Raw genomic sequence first — 19381 nt, 5'->3', positions numbered from 1 at the left:
AACCATATTTTCCCCTGAAGAAGCAATTTCCATGGCAAAACAGAGGCCTTTGTTGGGACAGAAAGAACACAGGATACAGCAGAAGTATAACAGAGACTGCATACAATACAGAATCATCATTGGGACAACACTCCTGTGAAACAATTACAAAGTATCCTTTCTTGTGAACTGTGGTTCACCTATATCCCCTTTTTAAGGAAGGTGTCATCCATGTGACTCATTTACAATTCACTAAGTCCAGCTCTATTGCAAGGCATTTATAGTTTCATTGCTAGCACTCTGTACATATTTTGACAGTGTTTTATGTAGATATCTATATACACTATATATGCATAACACTATAGAGAGTTTAGAAGTGGTGTGAATGAGGAATGATTGACTAGGACAGGTGATAAATATATGTATATTTGTTATTGTGCCAATTTTATCTTTTGAATAATTTTAATATTCTTCGCCATTTATAATAAAGCTTGATACCTGCTGAGGTAGATCTTTAAAAAGTACGCCGGATTTTATAAGATACGCGTGTAGCCGCGCGTATCTTATAAAATCCGGGGTCGGCGTGTGCAAGGCTGCGCAAAATCAGCAGCCTGCACGCGCCGAGCCGCACAGCCTGCCTCCGTTCCCTCCGAGGCCGCTCCGAAATCGGAGCGGCCTTGGAGGGAACTTTCCTTCCGCGTCCCCCACCTTTCTCTCCCTTCCCCTATCTAACCCACCCCCCGGCCCTATATAAATCCCCCCCCTTACCTTTGTTGAGCAAGTTACGCTTGCTTGAAGCAGGCGTAACTTGCGCGCGCCGCCTCGCATCCCCCGGCACAGGCCGCAGTGCCGGGGGACTCGGGACCGCCCTCCCGGCCCGCCCCCGAACCTTCACCATGCCCCCGGACATGCCCCCTCCTGCTCCTTTTAAGAAGTCCTGGGACTTACGTGCGTCCCGGGACTTTGCGCGCCAGCAGCCTATGCAAAATAGGTGAGTGCCCTGCGCGCGTAAATCCGGGAGGATTTACGTGTGCAGGGCTTTTAAAATCTAGCCCTAAGTATCTTTCAAATCTTTTAAAATAATAGTGGTGTTACTTACTCTTTTTTAGGGTTCTCTCATGGATATACCATTTAGGTACCCACATATCATTTTTATTTAAAGCCTAGATCCAATATACTATACACATACATATATATCATATACATCATAGCTGCTGGAACTGTATCTGGAGCAGACTTCAATGAGGCACTGCCTACGCGCACATGTTATAAAATTGCATGTCCATGTGCACGCGCCGGGTAGCTCGCACACCTTTTAAAATCTACCCCTGTGTATACAACTCTACTAAAAAGTGCTTTCTCCAGATTTCCAGTGTGGTAAATGTCCAGTGAAATTCGGAAAACAGTCTATTTTCTTACATATGAACTGTTAGTTAATCAATCTGCCTACAGTTGTTTGTTTTGTTTCTAATATGTTAAATACTTACTTACCATCTTTTACATAATATAATAAAGAGTCATTCTGGCACTACTTTCATGAATCTCTAGTCTATTGCACCAGTTATAAATGTTGATTATGGAGGTGTGGCCTACTGGTTAGAGTGGTGATTTATGAACCAGAGAGACCAGTATTTAAATCCCACCCTTACTCCTTATGCCCTTGGGTAAATCACTTTACTCTCCATTACCTCAGGAACAAACTTTGATTTTAATCCCTTTGGACACAGAGAAATAACTACAGTTCGTGAATGTCATCCACTGTGAAGTGCCAAAAAAGCAGAATATAAATATTTCAAGTTATTGATTTTGGGCTCTTTGTAAATGGATCTGAAACATGGATTAGAGCAGGGTCTCTGAACTCAGCCCTCAGGACACACCTATCCAGTAATCTTTACAGGATATTCACAATGAATATGCATGAGAGAAATTTACATGCACTGCATCCATTGTATTCAACTCTATCTCATGCAAATTGATCGTGAATATCCTGTAAACTTGACTGGCTAGGTGTATCCCAATGACTGTATTGAGAAATTCTGGATTAGAGCATTGCTGAAATAGTGCATCTGTGCCTGGAAAGTAATACAACTAATGATAGATCCTATTCATTCCCTCCCTAGGCCAAAAAAAAGACAAGTAATCTTTGTGAAATAAAAGTGGCCATAGTTTTGTGTTATGCAATCAGTAATAGAATAACAAAACATATATTTACAATTTTAAGAACTAAACTATATCTTGCAGATCAGAAGACAGTGGCATGGACTGTATTAAGCCAGATATTGTCTCTTCTCTTAGAGCTATAATTACATAAGGACACCAGTATTGCTCACCATTGGGTTAACCTACTTCAGTTCTGGGGTCATACCAATATGATTGCTGCCATTCAAATATTGTTCTAAGTTATATGAAAAAAAAAGCATTCCAAAGTCAATCATTTGTTGCAATCTATTCTGTAATCATCAGTCTTGCATTGGGATCTATAAAATAAGCATTAACTGATCATATTAATATGAGAGACCAGTCAACAGCATTGATCGCTGTAGGGAAACCAAGTCATCAGTCTCTCTTGTTATTTTTTATATTTTTGTACTAATTAGTTAATTTCCATTGTTTGTAATGGAGGACTATACCTAATATATGGAAAAAAATGTCACAGCATATACATACACCCTTGCAAAAGATGGGAAAAGCAAACATTCTGGAAAACTTGAACTAATTGGCTCATATAAATAGGGCATGAGAAACACAACAGGGGCCAGAACAGCATACCAGACATAGACACACACCATATGGAAAGACACTTTTAAACATCCACATATGACTCTGTGGTGGACAATGACAAACATGTACAGGAGAATACAGAGTGCATTTCCTCTGCCAGATAGCATTAGTCATACTGGCCCTCATAAAGGGTTCTCAATCAACCAACAGGACACGTTAGCCCTTTCAATTTCTGCTTCCTGGTATGCAGGAAATAGAGTGACATTCTAATCCTTGGACCAGAAGCAGACTGTTGTGATTCCTGGTCGCAGCCGCCCGCGACCAGAACCCCTACCTTGCCTCTCGACGTCGAGGCTACCACCGCTGCCGCAGCTGCGGTCGGGGGATGCGCTGGGGTCAGTCTACGGCATGCCCTTTCCTTCTAAACCCCAGGCACGAGGTTCCACGGGGCTCCCGGTGGGGGAAATGCTCCCCGGGCCTCCTCCCGTGGCATCTGGCCGCTCTACAAGGCCCTTCCGGGTGCAGCTTGCTGGCTCTCCCCTTTGGTGTGAGGCCACGCCTCCCAGCGAGATTTAAAGGGGCCTTGTCCCCTAAATTGCTCACCTGCTCCTAATGGGCTAGGCACTGAATCCTAGGGATGTGAATCATTTTTTGACGATTTAAAAAATTGTCCGATATTTTTTAAATCGTGAAAAATTGGTGGCGGCCATCTTTAAAGATGGCACCGGCCAGCCAGTGCACCGGCCAGCCAGTGCTCCTACCATGTGACAGGGGCCGGCCAATGGCACGGATACCCTGTCACATGGTAAGGGCAAAGGGCCATCGGCGCCATCTTTATGAGTGGCAGCCGACGGCCCGAGAATGGGAGATCGCTCCTGGGACCACCACTGGACCACCAGATAATTTTAAAATGTTTTGGGGGGATCAGGAGGGTGGGGGAAGCTAAGGGGTCATTTTTAAAGGGTCTGGTGTTTTGTTTTTTATCGGACCATCGGCGCCATTTTTGAGTGGAAGCCAAAATGGCGCCGATGGCCCGAGAGCAGGAGATCGGTCCCCGCACCCCCACTGGACCACCAGGTACTCATAAAAAGGTTTTTTTTGGGGGGGAGGGGTTCGGGAGGGTGGGGGAAGGTAAGGGGTCAATTTTAAAGGGTCGGGCCTCACTAAAAAAAAATTAACGATGTGAATCGGAACCGATTCCAATTCACATCTCCACCGATCAGATTTTTTTCTCCCTCCAGCCGAGCCCGATCGTTAAGACGATCGGGCACACGATTCACATCCCTACTGAATCCTACTTGAGACTGCCCACAGTCATTCCTCGACTTGGCAATGAGTCTGCTTGCTCCGGTGAGTCTCCTGGTGCCTGTGGTTCCTGATTCCTGCTTCTTCTTGGACTTATCTTCGGTGTGTGACTTCGGACTGGCAAGTGGTGTTCCTTCGGTGTGTGACTTCGGACTGGCAAGCGGTGATCCTTCGGTGTGTGACTTCGGACTGGCAAGCGGTGCTCCTCTGGTACTCAACCCCAGACTTTCTTAATGGACCATCCATCTCCAAGGGCCCACCTAAGTGCCAGTGGCCCGGGTCCCTAGGGGCTCCTCCCGGGGGGGCCGCGGGCTTCCAGTGGCGGAGATCCAGTGGCCCTCACACCTACTGCACGCCTCTTCGACCTCTCAAAGGTCCATCCAAGTCTCCTGTGGTGAAGATCCAGCCAGTCCCAACTCCTGTTCCGCCTCGCCACCCGACAGTGGAACTTGAGGAACCATCTCCTGAGGTCATACCAACCTCCCCGTCGGACCAAGGGTTCACGTCCCTCCTGGTCATAACACAGACATTTCAGAGGGTCTGAATTAGTTTGAAAAATATCCAGAAAGTAAGCCATGTTTTAGTTCATAGAGTCGAAAGCAAAACAAATTAAAGTACAAGTCCAAACAAAAGAATCACTCTCACAGTAGGAGCACATAATGCACCCATTAGCAAAGTGTGTAGAACCTTCACTTCTTACACAGTGAAAGGAGAAAAGACATGTCAGACTGGTTTGAAGTCTGAAGAAGGAGTCAACAGGATTAGTGTTTTTTATCCTAATATCAATCCCAGATAACCAGCTCCAGGAATCCAAATGCGTGATGGCCAAGGGTCACAGGAAAAGTGCTGCCCTTGGCTACCATCCTTTGTCTCATTCAGTCTATAAGCATGAACAGGTGATGCCTGTATTTTTTATTCTGTGTCCAGCATCACTGTTAGACCAGCACATTACAGATATTTGTGCTGCCAGTGCTCATACAACTGAGAAGCAGTATGTGCTCAACTGTGATTTGAAATAGCAGGATTTAGAGAAGAGTCAAAAAGAGGAGGTAGTAATAGTCACTCTTTTGCCTCCAGATGTGTCCATATGTGTATGACATGATTTCATCCTTGAGTACTGACATGCAAGGTTGCATGTCAGTACTCAAGGATGAAATTGCTCTGAGCAAGGTTGCTCAGAGCAATGAAAGCAGGAGATATGAAGGGCATCTTAACTTAGAAGACACATACCTGTCAATATATGCTGCAATTTTGACAGAGGTGTAATATATATGATAGTCCAATTGGTCATCTGTGCAGTGTTCAACACCCTAAGGGGGTCATTTTCCAAAGTGATCACACTAAATGGGGGTGGTGTCAGGGCGGCATCAAGACCAGAATAGGAGGAGTCGTGGCGGCACCGGGGTGGTCGTTGCGAAGACATCGCGGAAAGTGAAAAGGTAAGAACTCTTTTTGCTGCCAATTTCGCGCCCAATAGCACCACCTTTTATGATGGTGCTATTGGTTGTGAAAGCCGCAGGCCCGACCCCTGCTTTGCCTCCCTGTACCATGCGATTCTAAGAGCCTGGCGGTATTAGAGAATTCAGGCCTAAATCATGCTATACTATTGAATTGTTTAGCAAAAATGGGGATTTTAGGATCTCTGCTTAAATGGTTAAAAGCCTATCTAATGATCATGATCCAGTTGTCAATAGATACTGATTCTTCCAAATCTTAACAGGAGCCCTGTCTGCCTTGCTTTTTAACATTTTAATGATTCCATTATGCAAATTGCTGGCCAATTTGAGGATGCATTACATATAATTAGGTGACATACAGTTCTTTATCCTGAAATTATCATCATGGTCTGCAACTAATACAATAACTGTCTTTCTATTTCTTGTTGATTAGGGCATGGCTGACACATAATTGTTTATCTTTGAATCTTGATAAAATCAAGATCCTTATTTTGAGTAGGCTTTCAGCACATGACACTCTGATCTTTTTTAAATGTGATGATTAAACCATCAAAGTGTCAGCAACAGTGCACAATCTAGGAGTAATGCTGGATTTCGCACTATCAATGAAGAGTTAGATCAAAGCGTTTGTAAAGTCTTCTTCTGCAGATGCTCCAGAGATTAAAGTCTTTCCTTAATCTGCAGGGTTTCAGAATATTTTTACAGGCTATTGCCCTTTCTGGACTAGACTACTGCAGTTCCTTTTTGTTGGGGAATCCAGCAAATGTTTCAAGATCTATGCAGATGGTTCAAAATAGTGCAGCCAGAGTGCTGGTTGGTATTGCACAGCATGAAATACTGCACCAGTGTTGAAGTCACTCTATTGGTTATGGTTACCTGGCACTGATTCATAGGCTGCTTAACAATACTACTGTGGATATACGCCATTGCAAATTTTATATGATACATCTGGATGAAGAAAGAGAACAGACTTTGTTGGTCATGGGCCCAGCTTTATTGAAAATGATTCCAGAAAATGTTAGACTCTTTTAAGATTCTGTTCAAATTGATGGTCACATTCTTGACTTGGTTACAGGATCAGAAAAAGTTAAAGCAGATAGCTATGTTCAGTAGCTGTCTGTGGATCCCATTCCTTGGTCAGATCATATATTAGTAACGTTTGTGTTTAAAGAAAAGAATAATAAATCTGATTGTATACCTGAAGGTTTGGGACATTGGACCATGAGTAATTTAGTGCCTGTTTAGCTGATGCTATTTCTTTTAATGAAGATGATGGCATAGACAGCCTGGCTGAGGACAGAAATTCCAGTAGTGGGTTAGTTTTCAAGGAGTAGCCTAATGGTTAGAATAGTGGGCTATAAGTCTGGGAAGCCATGGTTCAAATCCCACTGTTGTGCCCTTGGGCAAGTCAATTCTCCTTCCATTGGCTCAGATACAAATTTACTGGGTGATGCATCAAGCCACGGTAGTGTTCTAAAACATGTAATATCGCAGAACATACATGATATTTTGCATCCCCCCGCCCATATTACCTCCTCTTTTACAATGTCTTCTTTGCATGCAATTTGCATGAATAAATAATGCTAGATGCTTGCAAAGAAGATCATTATTAATCAATTTGATGTAAATATTTTATCATGTCCGACCGAGAAGGTGGCCAACTGAGATAAAATAACTACACCTATTTGAAATGCCTTAAATGTGCGGCAGGAGGCCCGGGACCCTAATGGAGGTCCTGAGGCTCCTGTCACACATTTAAGGTTGCAGGAAACAAATTTGTGGTAAATGGTGAGGCTGAGCTGGGGTCAGTGCTGATCCCCTTCTCAATCCTGGGCCACCAGTTGAGGTGGCCTTGCTTTGTCCAAAATGTTTAAAATAAAAAAGGACCCACATGGCAATGGCCCCAGCCACTCCTTCCCACTACCCAAAGTTCAAAGGTCAAATGTGGCCATGGCCCCTGATCCTGATCCCCCCCATACCCCCAAGTGACAGTCATGCTTCCCTCCCCCTCCCCAAGAGATGCAATGGCACCTGATTGATGGGAAATTTCAATTACCCAATATTAGCTGGGCAAATGTCGCATCAGGACATGCTAGTGAGGTAAAGTTTCTAGATGAAATAAATGACTGTTCCATGGAGCAATGGTCTGGGAATCAAGAAGAGGGGCAGTCACTTTAGACCTAATTGTTAATAGAATGTAGAATTTGGTGCAAGAGGTAATGATAGTAGGGTTGCTCGACAACAGTGATCATAATGGGGCAGATTTTCAAAGGGTTACGCATGTAACATACACACGTAACCCCCGAAAAGCTGCCCCAAGCTGCCCCTACACGCGCCGAGCATATCTTGCATAGGCTCGGTGGTGCGCGCAAGCCCCGGGACGCGCGTTTGTCCTGGGGCTTCGAAAAAGTGGCTGTCCGGGGGTGGGTCCATGGGCGGTGCCATGGTCCGGGGGCGTGGACGGGGGCATGGTGGCGGTCCGGGGGCGGTCCGTGGACGGGGTAGAGTGCGTCGACACAGCGGCCTGTGCCGGGGCATGGTGTGCTGGCAGCCGGCCGGCGCGCAAGTTAAGCCTGCCATGGGCAGGCGTAACTTTTGGAACAAAGGTAAGGGGGGTTTAGGTAGGGCTGGGGGGCGGGTTAAGTAGGGGAAGGGAGAGGAAGGTGGGGGAGGTGGAAGAAAAGTTCCCTTTGAGGCTGCTCTGATTTCGGAATGGCCTCAGAAGGAACGGTGGAAGGCTGCGTGGCTCGGCGCGTGCAAGTTGCATAATTGTGCACCCCCTTGTGCGCGCTGACCCTGGATTTTATAACATGTGTGCGGCTGCGTGCGCATGTTATAAAATCGGGCATAGATTTGTTCGTGCCGGGTTGCGTGAACAAATCTATGCCCGCACGCAGGTTTTAAGATCTGCCCTAATGTGATCAACTTTGACTTAATGAGAGTGTGGAGATTTTTATCTATGCCCTGGTATTCTTTCCACAATTTTAAATAGACAAGGATGAATCTGTCGCAATACAATGCTTCCAAGTTTATTTTAAATGTAGTATTACAATATTATAATGGAGAAGACCATGCTTCAAATAGGTTCTCAGTGGGCATTCTCAAAATCCATTGCATAGTCAGGCTTATATATTGTTTCTAGATACAAAGTCAGCATGATAAAGCAAAATATATAGTTAGCATTTTATTTTAACTTGATCAATTAGTTTTTTCTCTGCATTTTATTCAAGCAACATATGTTTTAGGTCCTGATTAATCAACAGGTCAGCATTACATAGGTTCTAATTATAATTTTCTACAAGCATGGCATATTTTGTTATTGATAGGAAAGGTTCATACATCATCATAGCTATTTTCTACCAAATATTTTTATCCTTTACCTTGTCCATGGAGCCAAAAATCTGACAGTGCAGCCCTGAGCAAGTTTGTTACATATCTCTATTTTCATTATAATCTGAAAATGGTTAGTGTCTACTTGTGAAATCAAATACCTTTTATCTAACTTAAAGCTAAATTGGACTATATTGGATAAAGAGATAATGCACAATAAAGATTTCAGTTTCCTCAACTGGAGAGAGGGCATAAAGTAAATCTGCTGCTCTAGCATTTAACTTTCAAGAGGGAGACTTTGATAAAATGAGAAAAATAGAAATAAACTAAAAGGTGCACGTACAAAGTGTTGTCGACCAACCCCGCCAGGAGGGCGGAGTTAGCAATCTGTTGTGGGATCTGCTGCGGAGTTGGCAAATCTGTTAGAGTGTCTGCTAGGATTTATCAGTCTGTTATAGATTAGGACTGCTGCATAGCAATTGTAATAGGAGCTGCTATAGAGTTGCTCCCAAAGAGGAGATGCCAGCAACAGTTGAGAATAGACTGCAAGGTAGCAGTTTGTTATACTCAGCTCTTGAAGTGTGAGAGATGAGCACTCTAGTGTAGAATGGTGAATCCTTGGGTCGATGGCAGATGACAGCGCCCTCAAGAGGATATCAAGAGAGGGGCCACCGACTAGGCTGGAGTATGGAGACAGACACAGATAGTTCTTTATTAGACAGGTAGTAGAACCACCAGAGGTGGCAGCAGTGAGCTGATGTGCCCGGCAGGGCTGAAGTCCCTCAGGTCAAGGAACTGCAATCTCCGGGTTTAGCTGAGCTGTAGAGAGAGACTCATAGTGAGTAGACAGGGTATGCTGGATACATAAGCAGAAGTAGATGATACACTTACATAGATATTAATAAGGCTCAGTAGCTGGAGAGAGTTAGGCCCTCGAGGAGCGAGTACCTGGTTCCAGGACCAGCTCTGAGAGAACGATGGTAACTCACAGTTAATTATCTCTGTAATGGTTCGAAGTAGACTGTAATAAGAACTCACAATATCTGTATATGAAATACTTCTGAAATAGAAGAGAGTCTTTGTAAGGTTTTAGGAATATAGGCCCTCGAGGAGCGAGTACCGGTTCCTATCTGCAATCTGTAATAACTCATGATCTCCAAACCTGCGATAACGTCTTAGAAGAGAGTCTTCAGTGCTCTAGGAACATGGGCCCTCGAGGAGCGAGTACCGGTTCTTATATAAAACTGGAAAGGAAACTCACAGTGTTTACATCTGCGATCACTTCCAGGCAGTAGGGAATCTTCTGAGTGTTTAGGAACGTAGGCCCTCGAGGAGCGAGTACCGGTGCTTATCTACAATCTGTAATAACTCACAATCTCCGTACCTGCGATAGTGTCTTAGACAGAAGAGAGTCTTCAGTGCTCTAGGAACATGGGCCCTCGAGGAGCGAGAACCGGTTCCTATATATAACTGGAAAGGACACTCACAATGTTCATGTCTGCGATCGCTTCTAGGCAGTAGGGAGTCTTCTGAGCGTTCAGGGACGTAGGCTCTCGAGGAGTGAGTACCGGATCTCATCTTAGCAATCTGAAAACAAGAGAAGAGAGTGGGGCCCACGAGGAATGGGTACCTCTGGTAAGTTCGAAGAGGCAGAGCAGCGGTGCAAGTAACTTGGACAGCCGAAGCAAGTCCAAATGGAGTCCTTGCTAACTCGAGTTGTTAGCAAAGGTAAAGACCTTTTATATTGGAAGCAGATGACGTCACTATGGGGGGACACCCCTGAGGTTTGTGCCCTTGCTGGTACAAACTCTGGAGCGCGCGCGCGTCCTACATCATCAAAAACATGGCGGATCCACAGTGTCGAGTTGTCTCAGAGGTAGAGAGGGTGGAGCGAGGGCAAGAACAGGCACAAATGCAACACAAAGGTAGGAACAATAACTTTTTTTTTTTTGTAACTTATTTTTATTAAATTTTAGGAACATATAACAGAACATACAATAAATCACGATTGTACAGTTAGGGACACAGAGTTGACCATTTGGTCAGAGTACACTGTAACTCACAATTAGCCCACATGTAGTCAAAAGCGTCCTAGCACCCAAATTGGAAAGGAAAGGACAGGTACAATCTTCAAGACAGAAGTAAGGGTAGCTCCAAAATATATTCAAGATTCAGGAGAAAATCCCCAGTATGGGCTATGCAGCTAGGCAAAGCATACCCCACTCCTCCGTAGTTCCCAGTGAGAACCTGCAAACTCGTCCTCACCTAATAGAACCGCAGAACACTTGAATAGTAGAACACTTGAACAATAGAACAACCGATAAACTGATAAACTGTTCCCCCTACCTCCCCCCCTTCCCTCCCTCCCCCCCGCAAGAAACTGTGTGAGTGCAACATGAGTGCAATATGGCGTGAGAGTGAAATATGAAGTGAGAGTGAGCATACAGACCATGGGTAAGCAAGTCAAGAATTAGAAATTGAGGCAGGAGGATAGGGTTAGGAACCACCCCCCCGAAAGTTCATCAACCCAGGGCCTGGGATCACGTTCTAGGACCCAGATCCCTCTCAAGTGATTGTGGAGGGTTGTAAATATGTCTCTAGAGGATTCCAAACATTTCCCATAAATTTCATTTTTGTATCTGAAGCCTCCTGCATACAGAGATGTTCTAATGTAAACAATTTAATCAGACTCTTAAACCACAGTTCATGTTGAGGGGCTGCGTCCGATGTCCAACAGGCCAGGATGGCCTTCTTGCCCGTCAGGCTCACCCTACGAATAAACTGCAGCCCTGATTTTCCCAAACCTGGTATAGGGCTTCTATCAACACCAAATAGCCAAAGAAGTGGGTCAACAGGGAGATTCAACGAGAGTAGGGAACCACAGGTTGCAATAAGCTCCCTCCAAAAAAGCAGGATTACATTACAAGTCCAAAATTGATGGACATAAGTTCCTGTCTCCACGTTACACTTTGGACAGACCGACGAGTCCGTTATATGAGCCATAAAAGCTCTGTCAGAGGCTACATAATAACGTCGTAAAAACTTAAATTGAATCTCCCTGTATATGACACTCCCCGACCAGTCGGGCAACCGTTCATAACATTTTGCATATTCCTGGCAAGTGAGCGTGAACTCAGACCATTTGGACCACTGCCGCCAACTCTGAAATGTGGTGTCGATCGGAAAATGCAATAAGAATGATTGAGAAAAAGCTGCCACTGTGTTCCTTTGTGGTTTATGTATGGGGAGAACTTTGTGTACCACCTCAAAGGATATAGATCCCCCTGGTAGCAGCTTGTGCTTCTGACAAAAACCGCAGAGTTGCCTATAAGCAAAATGGTCTAGAGGGGATAAACTATAAAGTTGTTGCAATTCAGGGAAAGAATAAAGTTGGTTTTTTTCCATAGAGATGCATTGATATAACCATCTCAACCCCTTCTCCTTCCACTTGTGGAATGAGGAGGGAGTCATTGCCGGCATAAACAAAGGGTTACCGCATATCGGTAAAAATAGAGTGAGCCTCGAGGGCAATCGTGCCAGTCTGCATATGTAAGCCCAAGCCTGACGGCAGGCCCTCAAGAATGGTTGTGTCCCAAGCCCTGATGGTAAGTGCTTTCTGGGAAGTTGAAGTAATGGGTTTAAAGTTTGCTGGTTCCACCATGAGCAGAGCAGCTGGAGGGGGGTATAATGTGATGTGTCTCCTAACATGTCTTTTACATTGCGTAATAAGCAGGCTAAGTTGTATCTACGCAGATTAGGACAACCCAGGCCCCCTTTTTGTATGGGTTGTGTGAGGATAGTGAACGAAAGACGAGCCTTGCGCCCATTCCATATAAACTTCCTAAATAAGGCGTTTATCCCCTTACACTCCTTACCCGTTAACCATAATGGGGACATCTGCAGGACATAAAGCCATCTAGGCAGAATCATCATTTTGATTAGCTGAATACGTCCAGATAGTGATAAAGGAAGCCCCTGCCATGTCTTTAGTAGTAAGGACGTCTGTTCCATAAGTGGGTCTATATTTAATCTATGAAAATCTCGCACATCTGAAGATATCCGTATACCTAGGTATTTCATGGTGGCTGTCGCCCATTTAAGGGGGAAAGGACCCTGCCAATTTGGTTGAACTCGACTCCCAACGTCAAGGGCCTCTGACTTGTCCTTATTGATCCTTAGCCCGGCAAATTCACCATAGTGCTCCAGCATAGTCAACAGAGGATTTAGAGACTGTTGTGGATTTGTGAGATAGATCAATATGTCGTCCGCAAATGCGGCAATTGAGAACACCTGGGAACCCTTCCCATAACCACGAAGGAGCGATGAAGAAGCAATTTTTCTTAGAAGGGGATCAATAGCCAAAATGTACAGGAGTGGGGACAGAGGGCATCCCTGCCTCACACCTCTCTGAATGAGCACCTCCCCGGATTTGGAACCGTTAGCTGTAATGTGGGATTTGGGTTGGGCATACAACATATGGAGATAGGCCAAGAAATTCCCTTCAAAACCATATCTCTGCAGAACCGAGAAAAGATACGGCCAGGAGACACGATCAAAGGCCTTTTCGGAATCCAGACCTATCACTAAAGCTGGTGTGTCTTGAGCAAGGGATGATGCCATGGCAGTCAACAATTTAATGATATGCGTACAAGCTGGCCTATTTTTAACGAACCCAACCTGATGGACTGAGATGAGATGTGGCAATAATAAGTTTAATCTGTTGGCTAAAATCTTCGCAAATAACTTTAAGTCACAATTTAACAGTGATATTGGGCGATAAGAGGCTGGATAGAGCGGGTCTTTGCCTGGTTTGGGGAGAACAGTAATATAGGCAGTATTGAAGTGACTAGGGAACCCCCCTCTAGTGATGGCGTCATTATAGAAATCTGTCAGGTGATCAACAAGTTGGTTTTGTAAGACTTTATAGAAATCAAAAGAGAAGCCATCTGGACCAGGCGCCTTCCCCCTTTTGCTTGTGGAAATGGCATTCAGGACTTCTAAAGGTATAATGGGTCTGTTAATAAACGATAATTGAGCCTTGGTCAGACTAGGTAAAGAAAGATCCTCGAAAAAGGAATCCTCTTCTCTCGCCCCTCCCGTCACATCATCAGTATAAAGCTGTGCATAGAATTGGCGGAACACTTCACAGATATCTGTGCGAGTGGTAACCTTAGTGCCCGATCGCGTTTTCATGGCCGGTATGAAAGTTTTTCCCCTATGGGCCCTTACGAGATTAGCAAGGTGTTTCCCCGCCTTATTACCATAGCGGAAGAAGTTCCGCTCCGCAACCTGAAACGCCCTCTGTGCCCTCTGGTGTAAGACATTATTCAAATCCCGAAGAATTGCAAAGTATTTCTTTTGGGTTATTGGAGTATGGTTGAGAACCAAGTCCCGCTTCAGGATACCCAATTTGGCTTCTAGTTCCAGAATTTGTTTACTAAGATTCCTCGAGCGTGCTGCCACAAATGAGATGACCTCGCCTCTTAAAACGGCCTTTGCCGTTTCCCAAAATAACTCTGGGTTCGATGTGTGCTGAGAATTATTATGGGCAAACTCCGACCATTTTCTTTGCAAAAAGGTCTTAAAAGACAAATCGGAGCTAAGAAAACCTGGGAATCTCCACAACCTCTCTCCCCTGTCACAAACCTGGAAACATACATCCACCCAAATCATTGCATGGTCAGACGCCCCCTGCGGCCCAATCACCGCCTCTACTACCAGATGGAGCCCCTCTCTAGGCACTAGTATGTAATCGATACGTGAGAGTGTGGCATGGGCCCTAGAGATGTGTGTATAGTCTTTCTCTGTCGGATGGAGCGTGCGCCAAGCATCCAAGAGAGAAAATTCTGAACACAAGAAAGGAACTCCCTTCCCCCATCTACTTGGGACCCCAGATCCTTGGGGAGTCCTATCAATACTCGGGTCAGCCGGTAAGTTGAAGTCTCCTGCCAGAAACACGTATCCCTTCGCATGTTCAACCAGCTGCTCCAAAACATATGTGAAAAAAGAGTGAGAGTAAGCATTTGGCGCATAGATGCTACACACCGACACTTCCTGACCATTAAGAAAACCAGTCACCAAAATAAATCTGCCATCCTCATCTTTTACTATATTAGCAGCTGTAAAGGAGGCAGTTTTATTGACCAGTATGGCTACACCCCCTTTTTTCTTCAGCGCAGGGTTATAATAACATTCTCCCACCCAGTCCCGTTTGAGTTTGCCGCTCTCTAGGGCCGTGAGGTGAGTTTCCTGGAGACAGGCAACTGTAGGTTTGTGAGATTTAAGCTGTTGAAGTATTTTATATCGTTTAACTGGGGATCCCAGCCCATTTACATTCCAAGAGATTATTCTGGTATTATCCATCATCAGGCGGGAGTGGCTGATATGAGATAGGAAGAATAAACCATACTATTACGCCAGTGGAGTGGAGTCTCCCCGCACGTCCATGAGACAAAGTGATATGTGAATTCCCCACAACCCTATATCCAAATGAGAGAGATTCTAAAAGAAACCCACCCTGAGCCATATAATGTAGATCAAGCATGCCTCCCCATCCCCCACACTCTTCACCCACACACTTCAGAAAAATGCTTTGATAAAGAAACCACAATAACCACACACAGAATCCCCCATTCCCCCCTCTCTCCCTCCCTTTCCCAAGCCACCCTTCTTTACCCCCCCATCCCACAACCCCATAAAAACCCAAAAAACCAAAACAACACTCCAAAGTCCTTACTACCTTCCCCATCCTCGGGTAAGTAGTGTTCCTCATGTATGTATCCCCTTGAAAACGGGGAAGAGATCACTTCTGCATGTGTTCAGGTGCCCCTTTCCGACCCCCCTCCCTAACCGCAGCACAAATATAAAAGTATAAAATTGTATGCCATAAAATATTAATATTAATAATAATATTAAAAAAAAAGAAAACAAAACAATGAAAGCAAGTACCAATGCCCCATGGGCTCCCCCAAGATGGCATATTACCGCATATGCATCATGAAAAGGTAAAAAGGAAAAAGTAGCTGTGCTGTAAGTTCGCCCCAAGTGTACATAAAGAAAGGAAAGTAAAAGTGAGAAAACAAAACAGACTTTTGCAGCCCGGATCTCTGTGGGTTCCGTTTATGTAGTCCGAAAATCCAATAGTGCTGCATGCCTCAGTCAGTTGTTCCTCGTGTCGAAAGGAGTCCAAGCGGTGTAGCCGGAAACAACTGTAAATGAAAGCCACTACTTCGCTGGCTGCTCCTCTTCAGGATTCAGTCTGCCACGCGGCTATGGAGAAAGAAAAATGAAGCCTGGCAGTTCGCCTTCAAGCCTCCAAAATGGCCGCCGAGTACTTTGCTTCCCTAATGCAGGTTGGTTGTCAAAAATTTCTGAGCTTCCTCCGGTGACTCGAAGAAGGAGATCTTGTTTTCATGCCAAATTTTTAATCGGGCAGGGAACTGTAACGTAAATCTGACCTGTTTTTCAAATAGGGTAGAACAGATGGGGGAGAAACCCCTTCTGAGCCCAGATACTTTCGCTGAGTAGTCTTGAAATAAACGAATCTTAGCGCCATCATAAGCCAAATCCGGGACTTTACGGTATGCTTGCAGCAGAAGTTGTTTGTGGGCAAAGTTAAGTACTTTTAGGATTACCATCCGCGGTCTGCTATCCCCGTCTTTACGTTGGCCTAGCCTATGCGCTCTTTCTATTCGAAAAGCTGGGGCGAGCTCTGGGAGATGAAGGGCCTCAGGTAACCAGCTCTCCAGAAAATTACCCAAGTTACTTTCCACCAGGGATTCCGGTAGCCCCATGACTCGAATGTTGGATCTTCGTGCCCTATTTTCTAGATCTTCTAATTTAGAGGAGTGCGCTTCCACAAGTTTTTCCAGAGTTGCGATTTTGCCCGTGAGCGCAAGTGTGTCGTCCTCCACGAGATTCACCCTGCCTTCCAAGCGCTCAAAGCGAGGGTTTATTTCATCTAGCACGGATTTCACATCCGCGATCTGTGTAGAAATGGCACCAAGTCTAGAATCTAGGGCCTCCATCAAGATCGCCTTGAAGTTTTCCGTGAGGTCCGGCTCTGGGCCCCTCACCGCTGTGGTCGACGGAGCCGCCGCCATTTTAGGATCCCCCGCACCTGCCTTGTCCTTGTCTCGTCTCCCTGAGCGCATCGGCATACCCGCAGGTGAGCGCTGCATATAGTTGGTGATAGACATAAAAGAGTTTAGCAAGCAAGAAAATGCTGATTAGGAGGGGTTTTTGTGCCGGTTTAGTAGCAGGCTATACTTAGAACGGATCGAGGCACCCGGAGCTCTCCTGTACACAACCGCCTCCGCTCACCACATCACGTGATCTCCGGAACAATAACTTTTAAGTGGGCAAATGGGCATATGTGTGGCAGTTTTATAATATGCCCACACATATGCATGCATGTTATAAAGTAGCCTAGGTGGGCATATATGTGCACCTAATTTTAAGCTTGTGCTTGCCGAACAGCGTAATTTAGCTTACAAACGAGGCAAGTGAGGGTACTTTATAACAGACACTCATCCAGCTGATGACAAGTTTCACCAGTTCATCCAGCAGTTAGCCCAGTGTTCAGCTAGGCCCTCTAAACCCCCCTGGTTTGTTGGCTTGCACTACCCCTAACCCAGACCCCGCAAACACTAGATACCTGGAATTTTTTTTATTGAGTCTTACACTTCTTTCAAAACAGCACTGGACCTGGACGCGCATCCAGGTGCTTAGTCCCTTGGGTGCACATCTTTTGGCCCTGCTCTGAAATGTCCAAGCCCTACTCCTGTTTTGCCCGATGGGAAATATTCATGCTTCGGTACTTGTGCTCTCATCTGGCTGCCTTATAAAATTGGGTGAACATGCGCAAGTGCCAGATACCCACCCATATCCTGATTTTGGTGCACATCCAGCTTTTAAAATTCACCTTTTAGAATTTACAACATGTGTGGATAGTGTTTAAAAATACAATTTTGGAAGCCCAGACTACATGTATTCTACACATTAAAAAGGTGGAAAGGGGGCAAGATGGTTGCATGAGACCAGACACTGACTCTCCTCTCTGTTTCTTTGAGTTGTTTTCCCTAGCTATACCATCAAGAAGGAAAGGGAATATGTGCCTTTTCCCCCCAGACTCTCATCTCCTTCCTGGGCAGCAGGTTTTGCCATCTTATGTGTCCGGCCTGTCCGTGAAAAAGGGTATAGTTTCCTATGTTGAGATTGCGGGTGAAGAAGTAACCAGAACACCTGGGAAAGTCACCTTATGTCTCCTGGATCTTTGGCTCCTGCTGGCTTCAAAACTTGCCTTCGCACAGCATGCCCTGGTGCTGAAAGATGACATACCATTGGCACCTGCAGGGAGTGAGTGAGTGGAGGTTCAACATCTCAGCAGCTATTGCCTGCCCCCAGCTTATGGAGGTGTTTCCTTTAGCAGCTCTCGACGAGAGTTCAGTTCACCCTACGCTTCCTTCTGAGCCAGCAGCGCTCTGTAAAACTCCCTGAAGCGATTGAGTTTTTACCTTTTCTCTTACTGCCTTCTTCTGAAGGCTAAATCAGCCTCATATTCCTCATGCTTCCTACCTCTACCATAAACCAACTCCTGCAACATAAAAGACTCCTTTCTCTCTCCTGCTACCCTGTCTCCAGTTACCAAAGATCTTTGCCTTGGGGCTTACATTTGAGATGCAACAATTGTAAGTAGAATTTACCTGTACAATAAATAATTTCAAACTTAAAGAATCTTTGTCTTGAGGACTGATTGGAGAAAAAGTTTAGCTGCCTGGATGGCAAACCTCTCTGGGAAGTATGTGTTGTGAGTACACTGCAAAGGTAGGCAGTTCTACTGTTATGTTGTTTATTGATTACATTAATAAAACTTAAAGTTGTATGAAGAAAGGTTGGGTTGTGGTTCCTGTCTAACCTATAAAGATTTCACTCTGCTATCTTACATATGGTGTCAGTTTGGGGATTATTTTCTCTGTGCTGGTCTCAGAGAAAATCCCTACTTTCCATTAAGAAGATCAGAAAGTGTTTATGGGTACCCCGCCTAAAAAAGTAGGCTGGGACAGAAGAAAAGTACTGGTAGATGTGCAGATTACTTAAAATTTGAAGCTCTCTGGCTCAAAGAAGATCCCAGAAGAAAAAGAAAGATTTTTCTTTAAAACAGAGCGTGATCTTGGGGCCTATATGGAGATCAGGTATATGTTTATAGCATGTAAGACGTCCAACTTCACTTGCTGTGAGTCAGGGAAATCCAGTGAGTAAGTGGCTGGACAAGCAGGGTTTTTTTTAGAGATGTGCATAGAAATGTTTTCATCCCGTTTCATTTTTCAATTCAGGGGTGGGCTATTTTGGTCCACTCCCAGTCTGGTAAATATTTTCCCATTTCCATTTTGTTTTGTTTTTTTAAACCCAAATCCACCCCAACCATTCAAATTTAATAAAATAAAAAGCTCCCCTCCCTCTGGACCCCCCCTCCCCAAGACTCAACTAAAGACCCTGGATGTCCAGCGGGGGGCCCAGGTACGATCTCCCACTCTCAGGCCATTGGCTGCCAGCAATCAAAATGGCACTGGTGGCCCTTTGTCCTTACC

General features: G+C 45.0%; 1 protein-coding gene across 5 annotated transcripts in view; it reads left to right on the top strand.

Annotated features, from left to right (window-relative positions):
• The window catches only part of VSTM2A (V-set and transmembrane domain containing 2A), a 115519-nt gene that overhangs the window by 21068 nt on the left and 75070 nt on the right, over nt 1-19381 (top strand). The window lies entirely within an intron of this gene.

Source organism: Rhinatrema bivittatum, chromosome 2 (assembly GCF_901001135.1).
Source record: "Rhinatrema bivittatum chromosome 2, aRhiBiv1.1, whole genome shotgun sequence".
In the NCBI taxonomy this organism is placed as follows: domain Eukaryota; kingdom Metazoa; phylum Chordata; class Amphibia; order Gymnophiona; family Rhinatrematidae; genus Rhinatrema; species Rhinatrema bivittatum.
The sequence above is the reverse complement of the archived record's forward strand: the minus strand, read 5'-3'. Positions and strand labels throughout refer to the sequence as shown.